This window comes from Trachymyrmex cornetzi, unplaced genomic scaffold, assembly GCF_001594075.2.
Source record: "Trachymyrmex cornetzi isolate Tcor2-1 unplaced genomic scaffold, Tcor1.1 scaffold127, whole genome shotgun sequence".
NCBI classification, from domain to species: domain Eukaryota; kingdom Metazoa; phylum Arthropoda; class Insecta; order Hymenoptera; family Formicidae; genus Trachymyrmex; species Trachymyrmex cornetzi.
In genome coordinates, this window is record NW_017295839.1 from 2,118,721 (window position 1) to 2,138,819 (window position 20,099).

The 20,099-nt window shown below is 31.0% G+C and overlaps 1 protein-coding gene across 3 annotated transcripts in view; it reads left to right on the forward strand.

The window, feature by feature from the left end:
- Con (leucine rich repeat protein connectin) overlaps nt 1–20,099 on the forward strand; it is a 140,742-nt gene that overhangs the window by 62,120 nt on the left and 58,523 nt on the right. For all 3 annotated transcript variants that reach the window (XM_018522112.1, XM_018522111.1, XM_018522114.1), the window contains one exon: nt 7,599–7,683. The gene's annotated coding sequence lies outside the window, so the exon portion shown is untranslated. The remainder of the gene's footprint in view (nt 1–7,598; nt 7,684–20,099) is intronic.

Consider the following 20,099-nt stretch of genomic DNA (forward strand, 5'->3'; position numbering starts at 1 on the left):
TAGATATTTTTGCAAGATTATTAAAGGGAAAGTTATTTTAGTGGACAAATCTTTTTTTCAATTAATTGTAACTTGAAAACTATCAATCCTTCAATATTCTTGCTAAACAAAAATTGATTCTAAATTAACCAGAAAATCATTAATTAAAACCGCGAATTTTTAAGGATTGTTTATTATTAAAGTAGCAAAATTATTTTTTTCTAATATATAATAATACATATAATCACATGATGAATATAAACAGACATCAATATATCGGTAATTTTTGTGCATATTTTTATACTGTACATTTTTTACATAGTATTGATTATGTATTAAGGCACTTTTATTAAATGTCTTGCTCGTTAAATGGACAAAAACCGTAAAGAGCTTTCAACGACAAGTTATTTAATGAATATTTAACGACGTGAAGAGTCATCTGCACCGGTGAATTCTCGTCTGTCGTCTCCCCCAGTTAGAAATTCCATTGTTATAAAAATTTATAGGGTGGACTGACGCATCAGTTATCGCTCGTTCTCGAACGAATTTTTGGAAAAAAATATTCCACAACGTGCTGTGGTGTCAAAGGTTTGCGCACATTGTGGTTGCATTGTATGAGTATACGTGTGTATGTGTTATATGGATGTATTGTATGCATATCGTTGTTATGCATGCGTATCGTGGCCGAAATTTCGACTAAAATATCGAATCGATTTCGGAGTAAGTTAGGGTGAAAAACGACCGTGGTTACGTGATGATCACGCACTAGATTTTCGATATTAAAGCTGATATCACGAGATTTACACGTGCAAAAAATGCACATCTATTTTACTGTTATATTTAAATAAATTCTGAATGTATTTTAACCTTAACTCTCATTAATATAGACAAGAATTTAATATGTAAAATATTTATCTATTGTGATAAAACGTTCTAAAAATTGAATAAAAAAGAACTTAAATGTTTTGATGAAAATGAAAATTATTATATTTATTATGTATTCATTTTAATTATATACTAATCGGTGATGTAATAATTACCATTATCAAATATTATTACGAATAAATAATTTATAATGTACAATATGTTTGATTTAATTAAAAATTAAATATAATTTTCTCTCTCTCTCTCTCTCTCTCTCTTTCTCTTTTTCTCTGTCTCTTATTTTCTTCGTATTCCTATTTTCATTCTCATCAGTATTAACAATGGAATAAAAGGAAAAAATCATACTTAAAAGAAATAAATTATGCAATATAAAAAGTGCCAATACTAAATAAGATATTAATTCGTGTATGTATATGGTTTTATTGTTTAAAAAGTATCAAAGTATATTTACTGTTATATATGAATAAATTTTATATTTTAATCTCGGTCTCATTAATGTAAATAAGAATTTAATACATAAAACATTTTACTTATCGTAATAAGAAAGTTTTAAAAAATGAATAAAAATTACATACTTTAATTTTGAGTCATCTTTAGTAGAAAAGTTGAACCAATATGTTAAAAATTAAACCGTGCCATTAAAACAATATCGAATTCCAGAAAGAACGGTTGTAGAACTTGTGTAGTATGCATGGTTAAACACAGCAAAAGTACAGTATGATTAATAGCTTGTCCAATAATAAAATATAGTCAATTATGATAAAGAATGAATGTCAAGCAGCTGCGATGTAAAACGTTTAAAGTACGATGATCTTATGCTAGTGTGTAGTATCATAAGATCACCACACTTTGAATATTTCACATTTCAGCTGCTTGAGATTTTTTATCATAATTGACTATTTCATTATTGGACAAGCTATTAATCATAAAACTTTTTTTACTTTTTAACCATATGTACTCCACTCATAAGTTCTGCTTTGAAATCCAATACATAGTTTTAATGGTATGGCTTAATTTTAACATGTAAATCTAATTTTCTTATTGAAGATCAAAATTGGAGTCACAGTGTATACTTAATACTTTTTAGACAATGAAACGATGTACAGGTGGAAATATTCTTAATTGGCTTATATATCGACATTTTATGTATTTTATGATTTATTAACAGTCAAGATATAATCTTTTTGAAAGATTGATAATATCTTTTCCTATCAATGTAAATTAACGTAAATGTTCTCGAAAAGCACGTTACCGACTCTTTTCCGAGATAAAGCATCTCGTTCAACGGCTAGCGATAGATCACCACGTAACAATTAGTGTGGATGGTAATTACGCGAGAAGCTAATTACTAAAAGTCGAACCGTCCTATATCGGCGGCTTGTCAGCGAACCTCGCAGAATGAAACGCGAAAAGTTTCAACACTGTTCTCGTAATTCACTTTTTCTACCATTTTTCCATAGTTATCAGCTTTCGAGCTTTAAAGCAAATGGCGGAATGCGCGAGCGTTTTTCGTGTCTCCACTGAGGTGAACACTTCAAATTTAGTATAAAATGCGTCTGAATTTTGCAAGAACTTCTAATATTCTTCGTATATAACCAAAAATCCCTTTTATTTTAATATGATTAAATAAAATAATAATAAAAAGCAATGTTGATCAGTTAGGATTGAGGAAGTTAAGTAATAATGCATTAATTGATATCAGTATATCTTAATTGAAACTTAAGATTTCCAATTTTTAATTTTATTTTAAAATTTACTAGAGGATAGGTATATAATATATAATTATATACACAGAATGTACAAAAATTACCTATTAATCTATTATTAATAATAGATTTTTTAATTAATTTAGAGTCAACAATTAAGACAACAATTACAAACGATTAAAAAAAAACTTTGCAAAAATTTAATTTGTCCAAAAATCTCGAATTATTAAAGAAATGGACAATAAACATCTTTTTTTTTTAAATGAAGTAAGAATGTTGATTAAAATAAATGTTGTTTTTGTTGTATTCTTATTTGTTTATTTTTGACTAACTATAAATTTTTGTAGATTATCAACATAACAATTATGTATTTAAATTGGCATATTTGGCCATCGAGATTTGCAATTACTTCCTAATTTATTGTATCAGTTCAGTGAATCATAAAATTTGGTTCACCCGTTGATTAAAATATTATGTTTTAATTCTCGCTGAGCAGAATCGCATAATTTCGTTTATTACCATCAATCGAAATTCTATTTTCCATTAATGAAATTGTATTGCAACATTACGAGTTATCGCAACTCGAAACAAAACAAATCTTATTATGCGTTCCCATATATATTATTGGGTGATTACGGTGCTAATTATGATCATGCGTATTTCATAATTCGAATCTCATATCAAAACAGATTTAATCGAAATTCATGGTGATCCAATTGCAAAAAAGAAAACGATACATATGTAACAAAAATAAATATAGCAAGTTTTTAGATAAAAGCATAAAAATTGGAGCACATTTATTATATCAACTACAATTATGAAAATCAATTACGTGCTACTACCTCTAAAAGCACATTATTTTTTTTCATGCAGGTAAGTAAATCATGAATTATATCACATATTCCAATAACTATAAGTAATTATTACATTAATTAAAAATATTTAAATTATTTAAAATACTATTATAATGCATTTTACATTAGCTATATTTATTTTTGTTACAATATAAATACATTTCAAAAGTATTATGTGCGTTAATATTACATATAATACATTATTATATCATTGTAATGATATTTTAATATATAAGCATGTAACAGTATATTATTTAAATGTCGTTAACTTTTTGATAATTATCAAGTTCAGGTTATTGTGAATTACTGATTTAACGTATGATAATCTACTGTATATTATAAAACGTTAAAAAGTGAAATACAAAAAATTACAACGTTTTAATGCAACACAGTATTTTCAATTTTTGCAGAACATTTTAAATTCACACATCCACAAAAAACGAAGAATTTAAAAGTATCGGCTGCGCAAGAACTTGGTTTCATAACCAAGTAGATATATGTTCCCCTTTGAAGTAACAAATTACTTTATAAAGTATTTAGCGCGAAAAAGTTTCTCAGAACTCCGTTATGGCAAAAAAAGAATACGGAAGAGGGAATATAGAAAAAAATCATGATAAAAAAATCTGTTTTTATTTTTTTCTACTAAGTTTGTTGAACTTTTATCTGGAGAAAATATGCAGTATTTTGAGTAAATTTTGATAATTGGTCTATTAAGCAAATAATTTAACAGAAAATTTTTTTAAATAATAAAATTACCGTGTAGCTATTATTTATATATGATTAATTCAGCGAGTACAACAGTTGCCTAATTGTTGAGAAGTCATTGACTACAGTTGATGTATACCATTTAACTTTTCGACGCACTTTATACTGTTTTGTCACGAATTTACTATACTGCGAGTATTATGAAAAATATCACATAAAATGAATACATTATAACAAAGTTCTTTTTAAATCGAAACGCTAGACATTGAGGAATTTAATTTTTATATAACAATAACAAGCAAATATATATATATATACATATATCTTTATTAATAAAAGCATTATTACATTATAAAAAATATGTATACAAAGCAAACTAAATCTCCGGTATATCATACTAAGAGTGATACCGAAAGTTTAAGCTATCAGAATAGATCCGTTTTTTTGAAAAATTGAGTTCTAATTGTTCATCGAACATGAACTGTTACGTGGGTTCAAAAGATAAATTATATGCAACGCATAAACTTTTATCATTAATTTCCATGATATATGAAAATACCGCCGAATATCGACGATGACGAACGTGACCGTGTTTTTAACACAGTCGTTGGAATTGTCGGGCTTTGCGGCGCGTTAATTACGCGGACATGGCCACGCGTTGTAGCGAGAATTCCGTTTAATATGTTGTTTAACCTCGGCCGTGTTACCGGCTCGGTTCGGACGCGTTCCTTTTTTTTTTTTACAATATTATCCAAGGCAACACGCTGTCTCTAAAGCACATGTATCATCACCACAATATTCAGATCTTTCGAAGGCTATATAGAGAAAATACCGATATACCTATTTTATTTTCCATCTCATGTAAACCATTATCCGGCTTTAGAAATAAGAAGTACATTGTGGAAGAAAGGGGTGGGTAGTTGGGGAAACTCTGCATCTTTACACTGTGAACCCGCCGCCGGTATCCTTATATAAATCGCGCGAGAACGCGCGGTTTCCTTTCACGCGGATAAAAAAAACCGCAAGAGAGAATCTCGCCCTTTCCCGCGCAGATTCGTGCGGTGTAGGAGGGTGGAGGAAGAGATTCACGGTTCGATGGGCCGAATCATCCACTTTGCGAGTAGCGAACTCTTGGAGGACGCCGGTAATGTTTGAACAGAGTCCGCGAGCTGACGAGCGGAAGTTCGATGCGCCGTCAGCGCGCTCGCGACCCCCGTCTAAAATAAAAACTCGCTTCTTCCCCGTCCTCGCATTCGCCTGCATCCCTTCAGCTGCCGACAACTTGAACAAATTATCTGCCCCCGTGCGCTCGCGGCGAAGAGGAATTTTCAAGCGGAATAAGAATCGAGAACTCGTGAGAGCGATATCATCGTCTGATTTGCGATTCCGCAAATGTAATTGTTCGATGGATTCTTCGTGCTTTTCCGCGGAAATATTCCGGGAAAAGTTGAGGCTGCCGAGTATGTCGTCGCCGTGAAGAAATGACGGGATATTATGGCCGACATCAATTTTCTCAGGTCCTTTGAGTGACGGAATATTGCGAACTTCGGAGATAAACTTTGAGCGGGATGATGTAAATTTAACGACTAAAATTAAGTACGAGGATGAAATTATTGAGACACGATAAAGCTATTATGGTACAGATTTAATTTTAAAAACACGATTTTAAACGAAAAATATATTATAGATAAACTAAAATTTGAAACTAAAATACGAAAATACGAAACTAAAGTTTATATTTATGATTAAAGCAATTCGAAGGGATATTATATTAACACTTTTATAACTCTGTAGAACTTGTTATAGAGCATTCGAGATTATTTGGCAAATTTGTTGTAAATATTTAATAAGAACGTTACTTTAAGATCAGTTACATTTATTTTTGTAGGTTCGAAATCAATTTTATCGATTAATTCGAAACGCAAAGTGTTTCTTCGTTTCTGGAAAGTAGCTCCACTCTTCCTTTATTTCCTTGCCAAAGTGAATGGAAACGGTTCCGCCTTCGCAATCTTTTCGATGATAACGTCTCATGCCTTTGATCTAGGTGCCGGATCTTCGCTGTTTTCTTTACTTCTTCACTTCCTATCTTTACTTTCGAGGTTTCGAGACGCATCAACCGGCACTCGAAATATTAAGGAATTCCTGAATACGAAACTGCGCTATCGACGTGCATTTTATTTAAAGAGGAGAGAGAACATCTTTCAAACATTCACGTTCAAATGTAGAGTGATCTAAAAGTACTACGTCTGATAATGTTAAGAAAAAAAATTAAAAGATTGTAGACAATTTTAGAGATGATAGAATGAAATACACAGAAAAAGTTCCCGAAATGAATGCTTGCCCACACACACACAGGTAGCATAACTGATCCATTTAAATTTAAAAAGTATTCACTTTCTCTTAAGTTCTTTATGAATTAACGTAATCTGTGTTCGAAACTAAACTTAAAAAGAAATAAAGTACACGCAAATATATTTATTTATTTATACACATATTTTTGTATATATGTTACTTTTAATAAAAATGATAATAAAAATCAAATTATGATTTATTCTTACACAAAATGATTAAGAAATAGAAAAATACTAGAAAAAGAATAATTTTTGAATCTGAAAAAGATTTCACGATTGGTGATATAAAAGTGAAAATTTGTTTAGATTCCCTCAGGGGAATATTTTCAGAAATAGAACAAAACAGAAATTTATTTAATAAAAGTCGAAAATAAAATAGAATTCGTTTTGAACTCTCTGTGCTATCTGGATACATTTAATGCTAAATTGCTAGTTCTTATATAAGAAATCTACAAAAGAAATATGAAGCGTGTAATATAATCGGAAATTTGTTTCTGGGAGTTAACAATTCTCTCTCGTCTTCCTCTCTCGCTTCTGATGTTCGATATATAGCGCAGCCATAAGGGCTATACGGAATGTCGTGTAGTCTCCGCTCGGTGTAAATTACGGCCAGCCTGTAACCGGCAAACTCGATGTAATTTCCCGACGGTGACGATTAGACGCGCGAAACATAGAGTGCAAATTCTCCCAGAAGGGGTAGCAACGTGACAAATCCCAAATATTTAGTGGAATATGTGCGACACGAGGACTCGACGCGAATACGAAAATGCTCGAAAAACGGATAAATTAATATATAATATGTCTCTCTCCTCGATCAATTTCATGCTAGAGTGACATTTTATTAGTGAATATAAGGGGATATAATTTTATTATTGAAAATGTACATATAGTTACATTTTTAATAAGATAATATATTAATGTATGAAACAGTAGAGCAAGAAAATTGAAAATCCCAGAAAATCCCAGAAAATTGATGTCGATATGTGTGATTAATAATTAATTGCCCACGTACTGCTCAACTTATCTCAAGTTTAATTTACCGGTGGATTAATGGCCGAATTAATTACGGAATAGAGGGAAACGCTGTTTTTTCATTCTCGTCCTTCGTTTCCGTACAGATTGGATGCAGTTAACTGATCGGGGCAGCGAGCAGAACGAAATTTCCAGGATATTGAACTACGCGAAGGAAAGTGAAGCTTAACGGTGAGTACAAGAACGTTTGTTTTAAAGTCAAAGCATGAAATAAAAGGAAATACTATTTAGAATGAATTAACAGACGTAGAAGAAAAGAATTTAAAAGAATTAAAAAAGAAAGTGTACGGCTTTTAATATTTTTTTTTTAGAAGATATTTAAATTATATTATTATTTACGTATTTATATTACTATATTAGTATTTTACACTATTTAATTGTATAAATTTATGTATACTATCTATGTATATGTATTTTGTTTTGCTTTTAAAATTTAAACACCTTTAAAAAATAATTATCTTTAACTTATAAATAATAAAAATAAGTAAAGTAAAATAAATTAATTTTGAAGATTAGAACATTAAAAAATGAAATATATTGTTAATAATAAATTATTTTCTTGCACGTATATCTTTCAATGTATTTTGAATAATATTTTATTTTTATAACAGTGATATTTTTACTTCATATTTATATCAATTTTATATAAAATTTTATGTAAAATTACATTGGTTATTACACAGATTGTCATTGTTATATAGAACGGTTATATAATAGAATATTTAAATAAATCGTTACACAAGTACTTTTAAATTTAATCTTTTGACGATTTTTAGTTTTTATAAAATTTCCAAGAAACAAAAACGCGGACACACACGCAAATATAAAATAACTTTCAAAATTAAATTAAATCAAGTTCGCATTTTCCCGTATGATTCGGTTACCGTGCCAAATATATAGACTTCCGTGGGAAATTCCTTCTTGTTCCAGCTAATTGAATCCGAACAAAGATCTATAATTAAAGAGAGAAGAACCGATGGAATTTAATCATCAGTTATAACTGTAATATAAGGATGATGTAAAGATTTTTAAATCATAATTATTTTTATTTTTTTGATCTAATTAACACGAAAATTATTAAACTTTTTTTATTTAAAAACTATTTTCTTTATTTTCAAGATATTAAATGTTATATGTAAAGCTGCTTAGTGTAATTCTAATTAATATTTTAATAGCATTTAATAATAACAATAAATAGTAACTTTTAAAACAAAGGAAAAAGTAATGGAGAAATAGACCGTTAATACCAAAAAAGTTAAGATTTACGGAGATTTTATATATATACTCACTTGCATGTGCGCAAGCGATACATATTTTACGATACTTAACGTTGTGCCCGCATGCGGATGTCGGATAGTCTTGGTTTTGTTTACACACGACGTCTTAAGGCGAGAGATTGGAAGGAGCTGTTTGCTTAACTAACACAACTTCCGTATGATAAGTCAGTAACTATACTTGAACGTATAAACAGCTCGCTGAGTAAAATAATTCCATCGGCATATACTCAGTACACACTATTGATATGCTTTCTTTTCAAATTCGAAATATTCAATTAATCTGTTCCATATCGTATATTATATACAATCTACTATTATATAATAGAATGGATGTATCGGATGGAAACATTAAATAAATCAGTTCGAATAAATCTTCAACTAAATTAAAACTGTTTTAAAAAGTGTCTGATCATATGAGACGAAAAATTAATCTCAGAGAAATAAAGTTTTCAATTTTAATAACATTTAGTAATGTATTTTTGCATAGATTCATTGCATAATTCCTTTTCTTTCTACATAATTTAATTCTCGCAATTATTTTTTACATATGAAAATGTCAAATAATAATTGTAAAACAAATATTTAACATGACATATTTTGCATAATATACAATGCATTTTATTTTATTTTTATATATTTTATCGTAAAAAATGTTTCGTAAAACTATATTTTATTATATCGTAAAATATTCACTGTGTGACGATTCTAATATTTTTATATATGGAATGACATGATCAATTTTTCGATTTATGTTAGATAGTTTTTATTCCGATAATACTCAAATGATTAGTCTTCTAAATCTTAAAACCTTTTTTCACGAATATATAATGAAATGGAATATTTTCTTCTCTTATATTAGACAATTTTTAAATTTATGCATGCTGTACTGCATATCTATTTTATTTAATTGTCCACCGAGACATCGTCGACAGACATCCTTCGATATTCTTTGATGTTGCATTACCGGACAGGATTTAATCAGTCGCAAGTAATTTGGCAAAAGCGCAGAGCAAAAGGTGTCACCGCGAGCAGCGGTTTCGGCGGAAATGAAAGGCTCCCGTGCACTCTCGGTGTATATTGCAATCGCGGCGCTTTGTCGTTGCATGTGTCGCGGACATGGGAATGAAGTGGATCAGCCAAAGGTAGTCGATTTAAGAGTCGTCATTAACGCCTGAAGCGTATTACGAGTGTGTTGTTGACAGCGCAAAACTACAATCTCTTACGATCATTTACATGATTCTACACACACACACACACAACAATATAAACGACATTATATTAATTACTTGATTTTAAGCGAATGGCTTAAAATTAAAACGATATAATATTATTATCGAAAAATATTATTCTTGAAAATAAAATGTTCCTTCATAAGCAGGACATTTTAACACATAATTTATAAGTCTTTAACCTTTTGACTCTCATGCTAACTTTCTAGACTTGTAGTTTGCAAGTGGAGCGAGCGGTTGACCTCAAAACATTTTCTGCATAATAGCGTTTATAATGTTAAAATCATATTAAAATATAATAAATAAATATATTAACAGTTAATAATACAATGTCATTTACTTTTATTTTGTAACGATTTAGAACCTCTTTAAAATTAATCGAAATAACAAAATAAATATCATAGATTTGATACTCTATACTCTAGTTGTTGTCTAACTTGTTATTTTTGTACAATAACACAATTCCGTAAATAATTTAAATGTTATTAAATTAATATTAATTTTTTAAATTGTGAATAAAAATCAACTTTTTAAGGCAGTAATAATATAATATTCCCAAGAATGTGTGTGTGGGGGGATCACCCCAAGTAAATAAAATATATCTTTTTGAAAATTGTATATATTATGTATTTATTTGTCACAACAAAAACTTATAATTTAAAAATCAATTAGGAAAATGCACAAAATTATCAAAATCTTATGGCATAATTATTCAGAAAAATCATTTTTTCCAAACGACTCGCTCCGCATAACAGTCAAAAGTTATAATGTGATTTTGTGAATGATTTAGTTTGTTAAATAATATCTCTTTTTTTTTGAAAATAGCTTTTGGAAAATGTTAAAGCATTTCTAAAGATTTCATAAATAAACTGTGGTAACTTAGATTCGTTCCTTTTAGATATATCTCTAGAAATTATGTCTAGCAAATGTTAAGATGTTTATGCCATCTGCTGCGCACGAGGAAAAGAGAAGTATTATTTCTCCCCTTGGTGCGCTCTCACCACTCTTCACATTTGTGTGATTACGTGACCATGCGCAGAGTGAGAATGTGAATGAAATATGTCACGCGGTCACGCAAAATGTGAACAAGTAGGTGAGCAGTGTAGAAAGAAAAATGGTAAATGATAGGGAAACAAGAGGGTAAAGAATATGGCGTTTCGTAGGTGCTGAGAATAATTCGAATGCACTAATAAATTGTTGGTCAAGTTTTTGAACGTGTAACAGTTTCGCCGTGGGTATGTTGGAGGGTGTTGCAACGGCTGGTGCCGTTGTAACGCCGTAATGGCCGCTTTAAATAGTTTAATGAATATGGAAGACAAGGTGCATCGCAGAGTTCCATTCCTAAAGTTACTCGGGCAGCAATAATATTCTCGCGATGCACGAAACACATTGTTCCCTTACCTCTAACGCGATTTATGGCACGAAATAATGTATTGCATGATTAGTAAACTGAACCATACATTATGTAAATAAGTAGGGTGCCTAAAATCATTGAATATTTTCTTTATTTGCAAATTTTTTAACCTATTTAAAGTTATCCTTTTTCGACAAACTAAGCTTTAGGAGAGAAAATAAATGATAGGATTATATTCTTTAGTTCTTCTGAGAAAGGGATTTTATTTTAATGGGATTTTAGAACGTTTAAATAACGTTTTTATATAATTAATTGCGTTACTTTGAATGCTTGTGTGTTCATTATGTTGTTCATTAATTATATTTATTATTTTATTTCTTGACAATACGTATTTAATTGAAGTAAAATATTATATTTTTTTATTAGCAATTATTACCCTTTATGATAATAGATTTAAATACAGCATAATTATTTCAGCTCACTATATATGATACACGGCGATACCGTGTTGTTTTACGCTCCCGTTATACGAGGAAAGTACTGAACCAGTGCTCGAATATTAATAGTTCGCCGGTAGATAATAGCAGAAAAATGATAGTCGACTATTAACTTTCAGTGCACTCGCGTGCAGCCACTAATGATCATGACAGTGGTTACAATAGAGACGAGGAATAAAGATCGACTTCGACGATCGTTCAACGTCACTCGCACTTTGCAAATAATTGTCCGTCATTTAATTTGCATAGTATCGCGCTGGTAACAGTTTTCTCTAACGCACTGCTTCGTTGTGCATGAAAAATTAGTTTGTTATTTAAAAAAAATGTGTACACTTTAAAAAGTTGGTAATATTTCTTACCAAGAAGAAAACATTCATTTTGTAGTCCTACATTAATTTAACCAGTCCAATACCTGGTCCTCATTGTTTCGAAATCAGGCAGCGGCAGCAAACCGTTTGTTGTACAGTTTACACAAGGGGGTAAGGTAAGATCTATGCGCGACGAATCGATTTCCCGAGGATAAACGCCCGGGCGGGCAAATAATCGGGCGCGTTCGAGGTGTCGTTATAAGGGGACAGCCAGATGTTATCGCTCGGCGAGATGGTGGTCCGGGACGCTAGGACAATAGATACCCAGCCCGGTCGGGATTCGGCCGTTTGGATGCACTCCAGATTGTAAGCTAGAACAACAAGCAAAATCCCGTCTACGTCGTTGATTCGCAAGAACAGACCAACCCGCAGCGAGTCTTGTTATCAACGCTGACAAAATATATTTGCGAGTAACGCAAATAACAATTTCAAATATACAAGTGTATATGCATAAGCTTATTTCAAGAAATTTCCTTTCGTTGCATATGCGCGCGCGACGTCATATTCTAAAAGTACTACTTTTACAAAATTCATGTAAACATTTTGTGTGACAATCAAGTTAGATATCATGATGCGTATACCTACAAAGTGTATTCGAAATATCGTGAAATATTTGAGATTTTTCAAATAACAGGAAAATTACATTAGGAACGTAAAAATCGTTGAGAAATTTGTAGAAGATTGCTCTGTAACTTTGAAAATGCAAATACGACTTTATAGAAAGAAAAATGGATAAATAAAACGAGAAAAGTGCGTGAATGTACATAATTTAACATTTAAGATAAGGAATTCAGAAAGCACATTTTCTTAACATATCAAGAATACAGCAATAATTTTTTAGTTATAAATGATGTAGAAAGAAAACTTATTGGAAAGAGTATATTGTGTGTGTGTAAACTAAAGAAAATCGAACAGAATACAAAGCTACACCTTTCAATAAATTTGAAATAAAAATTTTTAATAAATTTATTTTAATATAATTTTTGTAATTATATAAATATAGAAAATTAAGATAAATGATGACTTGTTTTCGCTAAGAAAAAAAAAGATTTCAAATTGATTAAAAAATATATCGTTACAAAGTAATAAGTGATCAAATATGCAGAATTATTTATTTATTTTAATTTTTTGAAAATACTATATATTTATTTATTTTAATTTTTTGAAAATACTATTTGAAAATCCTTGATGTAAAATGTTGTTTTATGCACAACTATCTCTAACAGTAACCTATTATGGAAAATAATTCCCTGAGAAGTGAGAAATTTGTTCATACTCCAAGAAACTATCCGCGTTATTTCGTCATGAGATTAATTATCGACGTCGCATAAATATCCGATGGAATCGATCGACGCATTTGCGAAAAGCCATCGCACTCTACCTACCCCTTGGTTGAAATATTTGCCGATGCATACCGAGCATGATTTAAAAGGGCAATTTCGCGATAGTAACCGCAATTAATAACGGCGCCGGTCGTTATATACTTCTTCCGGCGCGCGGCGATCGATTGACAATGGATTATTATCGATCGATATCTTTGACCCATTGTTGTAGCTACTGGTTATTTCGTCGAGGAGTTCGTCCCGATTGATCAGCAGAATCGGATTGGATATACGTTGTTCCGGTGATTGCACCAGGGATGCAAATTGTAGCATCGTAGTCATTGCCGTTGTGTCGCGCGAATTCGATTATGAAAGCAAACGCGCTACGTTCGATGGATGCTGTTGTTGCGTATAAATTTTGCAATTCATCGGCATACTTCGCAAATAGACACGAAAATATTTGCATAATTTGTAAAAAATCATTAAGAAATTTGCAGCATTTATAGAAAAATCATTCGATTGCAGTATTTTGAAAATTTTCCGAATAGAAATCCATCTAATTTTTACCTAATTAGAGAAATTTATTTGTTTTTAATTGAAAAATTAGAGCTAATCATTTAATTGTTTGTATAAAAGGAATTATTTAAAAATCTATTCCACAGTATAGATCTTCATCATGTAACTGTCAGACGAGAGAATTTTCATAAATGTCAATTGTGAATCTCCTTACAGTTCTGATGTGCATTATTCAATATTTTAAACTGTTAACGCTGAAAATGGTCCAAAACTAAGGACTGAAATGTTTGTGTGGAAAAAATTAAGTAAAAACAGAGAATATAAATTAAAGATTATACGCTAAAGAACAATCATGATATATTAACTATTATTACCCCATTTCAAAATTTTAGATAATTTTTTAATTTAAAAACATATACATATTAATTTTATATTTAAAGTTTGTGAAAAATTTAGTAAAAGAAAGTCGCAGTTAAATATAGAAAGAAAGCCTGTATGAGCCAACGGAGTTAACGATGTGTGAATTATTGTGTATATTTATTATACATGTATGTATATTTACTAAGAATTATATACAAAAGTTTAAGTACACACAAAATCATATATGTTTCACAAACAAGTTTGAGTCTTCTTCGGTGTTTATTGATAATATGTAATCAAGTTTAGTGTAGAATCTTTAATCCGTTGCAATTGCAAATATCAATCAAGTGTTTAAAGTAATTAAAGTCGTCGTATTAAAATAATTGAAGTTCTCTTATAAAATCCACAATATTATTGATAAATATAACACAATAATTCCCGCATCGTTAACTCAGCGTTGGCTCATACAGACTTTCCTTTTACTTTTTACTTTATAATTCTCAGAACTTTATTTGTTATTAAAGTAAAAAAAATTACATTAATTAATCAAGATATATAAAGGAATGTTATTTTATTTTAAAAATACAACTTTAAAATCTTTCGAAGCGACTAACATGAATAGTTCTGTAGTTTTGCAAGACTAGTACAAAGTAGGAAAACTATGAGAAAACGACAAAACACGTAAAAAAGAGGAATAGGAGCCATATTCAGGACTATCCTACCAGTACGCCCGCGAATTCTCTCTTTTTCTCTTTTTTTTCCTTCTTCTTTCTGTGGTCGAAACGGTAATTTTGTATGGAGGAACGTCAAGAATTTTAGCTCGGTGGGTCGGGAACTGAATCTCCTCCAACTTTACGTCCAGCATGGCAAGGAAAAGCTCGCTCCGCTAACAAAGCAAACTTTTCTCAAGAGCGGCGAAGAAAATGCCACGGCGTGCATTTCGTATGCGAATTCTGTCGGCTTGAAGGATGCGTCACGAGAGTGCATTCTCGAGTCTTTGCTATTTTTTGATCGGGGTCGTATGAGTAACAAGTCAGCTGGAACGCGTCGATTATATGAGATGAGCAGACACATATGCGGTGCGGAATTCATTAATAAGAAACGTGACGTAGCGATCCAGAATTGGCGGACGCTGACGTGAGCATATATTATTGAATCATTGTAGAAAATATTAAATGTTAAATTTAAATATTGCTATAAATAACATACTAGAATTATCTTTGCTAAAGCTAAATTATGTTTTAATAATCAGAACATAATTTTCTTAAATTTGTGGAATTATCATAATAATGTTACAAGAATTATAAAAATCTGAAAATTTTTATAATTTTTATTATCGTAAAGCTGCACGATTTCTTCATTAATTAAATGGTGACTCTACGTGTGAATCTATGTAACGACGATCTGCGCACGTTTGCTCTCGAAATTCATTGTTGCGGAAGTGAATCCACACGGAAAGTCAACGCAAAGGAGAGATGTCGGTCTCGTGTCACAGGCCATCTACCTGTCGTTCACACATGAGAACCGGCGTATCGTTGACACCTGTTCGAGCGGATAAATCACACGTACGTCGTTGGTGGCGTAACACGCGCCCGGTTATGTCTGGCGTCTCTTTTACAAGTTGAGAGTGAGGTCGAGGGTGAGAGACGGTTTTGAATGGAGCCGCCACAAGCACGGCGATACCCACCTGTTTCATCGGTCGGCGAACTTCGCGAACTCCACTCGTACAACTCGTATTCCCGCGTAATAAATGTAATAAATAAGCATCGTGTTTCAAGATGTCCCTACTGCGCGTCGCTCAATTTCTGTAATTTGTTGCAAAAATATGTTATACAGGTCAAAAGTAAATGAACTGAGTATCCTTTCATTCGTAATCCTTTTTATATTTGATTTTTTTACTCTTTTTTTTTACATTGAGGTTAAAGTAATTTAATATATATTGAAAATTAAATATTGTAATACAATCAAAAAGGAGATAATTTTTTATGCTACAGTTAAAATTAAAGAAGATATAATTAAAGATATAGGTAATTAAAAATAACTTGAAAAAATAGAAAACTGATAATGTATTTATGTTATTTTAAATAATATATTGTTGATCGTTTCAGTGTACGATTATAACGTTGAACTGAAATAACTATTTATAAAAAAAATTATTTTATTTAGAAAAAGTAAAATATTTCAAAATATTTTAACTTATCATAAAAATCATGTGTATAAAACATCAAACAGTTTTATTTTTTTTAACTAAATTTTGTAGTTTTATAGATATTTAAATAACTATTGACGAGACCAACTCGCTGGTATATGGCATAAACTGTAAAAAGTTGCTAAAAAGATTATATTATTAATTTTCCATTTTTAAAGTTAGTTTTATAAAAATCTCGTATAAATGTGTTTATTCTACATTTTCGAGTTTTGTGCCTGGAACTCACTTCTTTTCGATTGTACTACAATTTTCATAGACTATATATTTGTTTATATATTATACATGTGTACATATACATATATGTATTATATTCGTAGTGGCAACCAATTTTAAACTATTGTCTTTATTGCTCGAGAATTCATTTTTATACAACAATATAAAGGTTTAATAAATATCTTTAAATTGGCATTATTCTTGCCTTCAATGTTGGAACTTTGGAAGATAAGTTAATATTCTTCTTAAACGATGTAGAAAGAGCTAAAATATTTATTTTAATTTTTCTGACATTAAACGGTACGTATATTCAGATTTCTACATTGTTTCAGAGTGTTTGGTTTTCAGGGTATCTATAGCTCAGAGAAAATATTTAACTTTCGGTGAATCCGACGAATTTGTATTCCGCGTATAAATCCGTCCAACGAAGCGTAAAATTCGCGTCCGATTTTGGAGTTATGCTACGAGTCGCGCACCCTACGCGTAATCTAATATTTATACAATTAAGCCGATGGCGGTGGGCGCATGCCAGGGTGAAGGGACGACTAACGAAACCTCGTTAGGCCGATCGGAGCGTGAAACCGTCGGCGGCGGTTTCAACCCTTCAAAATGGCCCTTTCCCTGAAAGATGGCCGAGCATAGCTAATTTTTACGAAAATTACACGAGAGGCAATCTGCCATGCTATAGGCACGTCAAGACGCCATTTTGTGTCAGGACCGCCTCCGTGACATCATCTATACTTCTCTATGTTGACTTTGGTCTCGCTTTGCGATAACGCTCGCACGTTTAGAAAAAGCTTCGCATAATATAAATCAGTAAATTATAATTGTCTTTAAGAGCCAACACAGGATATCCAAATAATTTATTCTATAAACATTAACAATATTAAGAATCTTTATTTTAGGCCGCATATGTGAGGAACACAATTCAATACTAGAAATTTAAAATGCCTATTACGGTCGAAGCTGAATCTTCATTGCTTTAAATAATTCAATCTTGAATTACTCTCTCTAATATACACTATATATGTACTTGCATATACATCATATTGTAATCTTTTCACAAACTGCGCGCCGAATTGTTTTTCCGGACTATAAACGCAATTAAACCTACTCTAGTAATCGTGAATTAAATTGACAAGCAATTTAATAATTTAATCATCAAGAGTAGTTTTAATTACGTTTATAATACGAAAAAAACAATTCGGCGCGCAGTTTGAAAAGACTACGATATGGTATATATGCAAGTACATATATAGTGTATATTAGTAATTCAAGATTGAATTATTTAAAGCAATGAAAATCCAGCTTCAACCGTAATAGGCATTTTAAATTTCTAGTATTAATTATAAATATTAATATAAAAATATATGTTTTGATCACTGATTCGGATCCTCTTCAGTGCATAATTAAGCGAATACGCAAATTAATATCGATAATATATGAACATAGGCAATTTTTTAAATTAGTCTTTCAAAATTGAAATTGAATTATTCAAGTTGAAATTATTTTAGTAGCGAACGTTGAATGTCAGTGTGTTGTTAATGCTTCATATTCATTTTCATCAATGCATTAAATTGCCGAATTTACTAAATATTGAATATTACATTATTAATTATAAATTAAAGAGAATTTTGTCACAATCAACTTACATGAAAGTGTTATGTATAATATATTAAACGTGTTGACAGCTCACGCGGATCTAATGAGAGTCGTCACGCAAAACATCAATCAATACATACAAAGACGGATGGAGAAAAGAGAGAGTATCTTCGGATAGTAATAAATAAATATAAGCTAAATATGTAAGAAGCAAGAATGATACATATATATATATATATCTATTTTATACTGTATACATATATATCTTTTTTGCTTCTTATATATTTAGCTCATATTTATTTATTAACAATCTCAGGAAAATTATTTATATATATATATATATATCTTTCTTGCTTCTTGAAACAGTCTAATGGATTTTGCAAGTACGAATTTCTCGATTAAGTTCTCCACTTTAGTGACATAATTTGCACGTGAAAGAGTGTCATATTTTATAGAAATTCAATTTATTTTAACTTAAAATTATTTCTTCTAAAATCGTATACTTACTTCAATTACTTTGTGACTCCTGCTTGTCGACGTTTATAGTTTCTCTCGCTTAGAGCTGACTTAATAATTTGTCGGGGCATCTCGACTGAAGAAAGGGCACCAGAGTTGGCTACTGGTTTGGGGTTGCGTATCTTTTGCAAAGATCTCGTCCCCAAGAGCATGCGGGCCACTTTGTTTCGGCAATGAGAACATCAAAGGACCCTACCATCGTTTCTCTCCCCTCTCTCTCTCTCTCTCTCTCTCTCTCTCTCTCTCTCTCGCGTGCGTGCGCAAAAGGGAGAAAGGAGAGGGAGAAAGAGGCATAAAGTAAAGAGAGTTCATATAATTTGCTTTTCACTTCGACGGATTTCAATACTATCGGAAATCTAGGAATCCATCCATCCCTCCTTCCATACCCTTTTCGCTTCCTCTCGCTCGGCAGTAATCGTGCACGTCTCTTCTACAAAGGCACGAAATTAGTTTCGGACGAGATTCGATTTTCTCCGACGGCTGGCATACGGGATCGAAAAGAGGCCGTTTAGCAGGATACACGATGTGACATCTGCGAAAAGCGAAAGCGACGAAGAGATGTACCACCGGAATGATCAGAATTGACACATATATATAAGGAAAAAAAAATCGATTTTTATTCTATAAGGAAGTGGTTTATGTTAATTTAGTGCAAATTTACAGGCAGTATGTGTATAAATCATGCCGATATCAACAGACACTGATGATGAAAAAGATATCTAAAGGTGATTAAGAACCGTTTAAATAAAGCTCCTTTGTTTTAAAAAACACAGTTAAATATTATTGTTAGGAATGAAATAAAATGGTTTGAATTATTTCCATATTATTACAATATTTTATTCGAGCTATACAACATTTAATTTTAATAATACTTTTACATTTCGCGATAAACACAGGTTTAGATTTTTTTAGATTTTTATTTTGTATTTACATGATGTGTAGAGTAAAAACAGGGATTATGGAATAGCTTTTTTTAAATTAACATTGCTCCGATATAAATGCATATGAAGACTTTAAATTTTTACACAGAACTCTTGAGAAATATGTTAGGTACAACATCCAATAAATGAAAGTCGCCAAAATTTAAGTCCAACGTCAATATTAACAAAAAAGTCAAAAGTGAG